The sequence below is a fragment of the Bacillus rossius genome, chromosome 1, assembly GCF_032445375.1.
Source record: "Bacillus rossius redtenbacheri isolate Brsri chromosome 1, Brsri_v3, whole genome shotgun sequence".
NCBI lineage: Eukaryota > Metazoa > Arthropoda > Insecta > Phasmatodea > Bacillidae > Bacillus > Bacillus rossius.
The window spans coordinates 371,887,351-371,892,672 of NC_086330.1; positions in this window are offsets into that span (position 1 = coordinate 371,887,351).

The following is a 5,322-nucleotide window of genomic DNA, read 5'->3' on the forward strand; positions in this document are numbered from 1 at the left end:
TGATCGCAGTGATATCAGCCGCCTGCAGCGATGCCAACTTAGAGGTTTTCCCACCAAATTAAGTGGAACCAAGCTGTAAAGGTTTTATTTAGGAGGAAGCGGTTACATTATTTAAGAAAATTCTTTGAGAGCGTGAAATTAAAATGTATATCCTGAAAAAAATTTAAAAAAGAAAGAACAGCAACACAAGTGGCGTTGGTGGCTGAATTTTGCACTACGACCAACAATTTGCTGGTCAAGAGCAACGAATTCCGTTTTCACTTTTACAGCTTTTACTGTTCGACGTTTCCACATTGTCACGTTGAGGTTCTGTCCGTTAGTTTGTTGTCCACTTGCGTATTTTATTTGGAATTTCGAATTACGACCAACTTGCTTATCAAGAGAATTCCGTTTTTACTTTTACTGTTCAACATTTTCACGTTGTCAGTTGTCACGATGAGGTTGTGTCCGTTAGTTGGTTGTCTACTCGCGAGTTTTGTTGAATTGCAGACAGGGTATACAATTAAACTCTAGCGGGATTTCAAGTTGGTCATAGAGGAAATACTCTGAAGGAGTTGGTATCACTGGCCGCCTATCTTCAATTTCCTCTCCTCTTCCCGGCCTCGCTAATAATAGCACTGTTCAAATTCAAACCCAGAGACAAGACATTGATAACGCGCCATCCTGTAATAACTGTCGCTGTTTTGCTTTCAAATAATAAGAATATACCAGGAAGGCAAACGAATATAAAAAAAATAATTACAGACGTGGTGTTCGTAACTCTTGTTTGGTATAGAGTTCTTTTAACTAGCAGTTCGTAAGATCACAAATCTTAGTTAAACATGCGCATCATAATTAACGTAAATTAAAAACATATATGGCGATCTTGATGGCACATTGATTCATAATTCAGTTTGATTAATTCTTCATTGCTTCTCTTTACTCGTGCGAGCGGACGTATGACCTGCTGCAACAGAGAAAAGAAGGGGTATTTTATATGTTGTTACGATAAAGTTTCGCGGGGGGGGGGGGGGGGGAGCCCGAGCCCTTCTTCCCCAAAGATCTTACAATTCTTTTTTTCTTTTGTATTTAGCAATAAACATTTATTATTGATGTGTAAAAATCTTAGCTCTCGGTGTACAGTATTTGGTAGGAGTAATTTCGAGAAATTACGTGAACGGAACGGAAGTCGTTTGGAACGAAAATATTTAACCATGGTGCTGCCATCTTGGAAGTCTCAGAAATCTCGAAAAGATAGACCCGCGTGATTCAACCGTGTATATTGCTTTCAAAAACATCGCAGAGTTATTACCGCGTATAGGTATTAAAAATAAATATTAATAATAGTAAAACTATCCTATAATACCGTACTTAATGTTATAATTTATAGCCATTAAAAGAAATAATGACAAATTAAAAAATTCTTTATAATTATTTAACATTGAAATTAGAGATAGCGCAGCGTTCATATCATTGTAGAATCACTACAGCTTGTTAGTCCACATTTATTCTTTTGCCATAAAAAAATAATACAATTTCTTGATGAAATTTTCACCTTTAAATCTTAAGAGTTCAATCAGCTCAATAAGGTTAAGGTGTGTTTGTATAAAGTATTCACAGACTGATTTCTGACATTTAAGCGAACACAAATGTGTTTGTGTGTACATGTGTGCGTGTGTGTATATACAAACAGTATTGTGCGAATTATTATGAACACAAGCTTTTTTTCGTATATATTGTTTATTCGAAATTAAAAAAATTCTTAGAGCTATAAACAAGGCTTTAATACTATTATATAATAAGGAATATGTCCTCCATTTGCTTTCATCACGGATTAAAAGCGGCTCAGCATGGAGTCAACTAAATTTTACAATTATTCTTGATTGCCTCCTATCGAAACCATACTTTAACTACGGCTTCCACCATCTTGATTTTCGTCGTACAGTCCATCTTTTGTAATCTGGCCTTGCATATCGCCCACAAATTCTCAATGGGATTGAGATCTTGCGAATTTCCGGGCCGGTCCAAAATGCTTATCCTCTTGTCCTTGAAATATTTCACCATTTCGTTAGAAATATGGCATGGATCTGAGTCTTGTCGCAAAATTGTATTTCCATAGGCGTAAACTTTCTCCAGCTTCTGAACCAACCATCGATCTAGCTTTTTGATGTGTAACATCTTAGCTCTCGGTTTACCTACTACATTTGGTAGGAGTCAATACGAGAATGGAACGGAAGTCACATGGAACGGAAATGTGTATCCACGGTGCTGCCATCTGTGGCGGATGTCACTAACCAAAGTTCACAAAGCCAAAGGGAAACTTTAAAGTCGTAACGGTTTTATGAATGGAAAGTATTTTGATAAATCCTCTTGCCGAGAATCAAGTGTAAACCCGGGGTATAGTATTTTCTATGTGTAAACATTTTTTCTCTCTTTATATACGACATTTGGTAGAAGTAATTTCGTGAATGCTACAGAAGTCCGCATGAAATGGAAATGTGCGTTAACGTGTCGGAAAGTGCCTCGCACTCGTACGTGGAGGGCCAGTTGCGTGGACAAGACCTTGTAAAGTGTAGCTTTCATATTAAAACAACCTATAGTCTACAGTCATTTCTCATGGTGTCCGGGTGGCCAACAGCTCGGAGGGTTCTTGCTGCATCGTCTCCCTTGTTCTCAGCCACGTGGCCATAACCTACCCCCTGAGATCAGTGAATTAGTCCGTCGGCGCACGGGACTCGAACCCGCAGCTCAAACTTTCGCCGGGAAACAGGTGGGACACGCCATGTGTATATGTATAAACCACGGCCTTCATAATATTCGACTACGGGCCCTGGACACAAATCGGAGACGCCCCCCCCCCCCCCTTATAATTTTACAGTCATGTGCTAAATTATAATTGCATTGTTATTTCTTACCTACACCCTTTTTAGAATGTTTTTTAACCTGAAAATACAGGGTATAATTATGGTTAGAATTTTATAAGTCCAAACTAATCTTTATTTATAAAATTATTTTACTTTAAATTAACCACAGCGAGTGTGTATATTTAATTCACACACTGAGATAAAAATGAACAGGGCTGGAACCGGGCCTATAACCCAGGGATCCACCCAGTCACACCCTTGTGGGGGCCATGGTATAAACTAAATAATAATATAAAAATGGTGGGGGTAAGAACAAACGAGGTTAAATAAACGTTAGTTTCTAAAGCGATGGAGAATATATAATTATTTTATTACATATACTAATTAAATAGAAAATTAACATTTTTAGAGTTGTTTACTGCGTGGTTTTCAGCCAGTTTAGTTCTCAGCCTTGGATTTCTAGGCCTCATGAAACATGCATTTCCAAACCTGAAATATTGTACATCCCCCAAGAGTGAATTTGAACTCGCGATCTGTCAATTACTGAAGAATGTGTGTGTGTGTATTTATTAAGAACTTTTAAGTATTTATAAGCTGTGCATGATAACGATCAGCAGCCTATTTACGAACCTTACATTTTTTTTTGTTCCGTTTTAAAAATTATTTGTAAGTGTAAAATTAGCGTTAATGGGTGTTTTCACAAACACTGCCTCTGGGGTATGTATTTTTGTGCGGTTCAGCCAGGGCCGGCGCGTCCATATAGGCGAACTAGGCAACCGCCTAGGGCGCCAAGTAGCTGGGGGCGGCGCAGCACGACACATAACAGCTGATATAATATGTTTAACGATTATTGAAACTAGATGAAAATGGATTTTTGTAACAGTTTGGAATGTTTATATTGATATAAGTAATTATTTAAAGTCCACGATGACCTGTTTATGATTTGTAATAAGTAAATAAAAAAACACAAGCCTGCTTACATTTGATTGTTGACAAAATCTTAGGCTTACGTGATGTATTTTGAGGCAAGAAAAAAATTTTTTGGGGTGTCCGGCAAGGGGGGAGGCATTAAGGTTTTTCGCCTAGGGCGCCAATTGACCTTGCACCGGCCCTGGGTTCAGCCACACTGTCATTTTTATAATTCACCAATAAGAACATTAAAAGCAACCACTCAGTTGCATAAAGACATATTGCCAAAGAAAAAAAAAACTGTAAGTTAATTCGTAGGTGGTGAGTGAAAGCGGAAAGTCCTACATGCAACGTAAGTACAATGAAGTGTAAACGAGATGTTCACGGCTAGACCAGTGAGGCGACTCCACGGTGAAACATTACACTCTCGCCCGGGACGACCCGGGTGTGGATATCCTTCCTTCGATATTCCACACGTTATGCTCCTCGCATGTGTCGTATCTAGTGACGTGGTCGACAAAAACCATCCCAGAAGCGTCGCGCGGCTTCTAGCGAGGATAGTTGATCACGTGACGACACCGCAGGTGGTCACCGTGCTTGGAGAACGCCCGTCAGTGTGGCCTATCTGTTTGCTCGCAGCTCTGATAGCACAGAGAGGCGCAGTGTACGCTCCAAGAACGGAGATTAGCTTCCGGGAAAAAACAAAACAAAACATGTTATCGTGTTCCCATGTTATAGTTTAGGTAATTTTTAATGTATTTTTGTAAGATGCATGTTATGCAACAGCAAAAAAAAAAATATTTTAGACTAAATTTTTAGTTGTAACATGTAATAGTTTATACATCTTGTGGGTATGTGATTTTTATTGTTATATTTGATCAATTTATGCATTAGAAACCTTGTACCATATTATTAGTTTGAACTGGAACGTGGTCTGCTTTAACTGACACAAAGCCTAAGTACTATTAGAGACAAGTACAGTGAAAATTCAATATCCAAAGAAAATATGAATCTAAATCATGCTAAAAGAGTAAAATGAACTTGTTAAATTAATTATAAAAGATTCGACAAAAATCTTCATCTCATATTAAAATAACTTATTAGTAACTAGTGAAACAACCCATTGGGAACTTTTTAATTCTCTAGCTGACAATAATTGCCAACAATTATTGCTATTATAGCATTGTATATTAGTTTTAATTACAGTGATAATTTACATAGGTTTTTGTTAGGAGTACTAAATTCATTATCAGTTTTTGCAGCTAGTTTCTACAACATTTCACGTAGAAAAATTGAAGTTGCATACTTTCATCAAGTAATTTTAATTAAGCTTCTAGGAATGTACACCTATATTATATATATATATATATATATATATATATATAGTTACGAGGCTGCTAGAGACGAGGCAGGCCATTCAACCCGGCGCGCCGCTGCTGGAAACATCCTCTTCTCTCGGACACAGGTAACGCTCATTCCCCCTCCCCCTCCTCGTACAACTACAAGGTCAATGTTTAGCGGTTGCTTTCTAACAACCACATTCTCCTCTCTCCCCAAGCACTTTTCCATT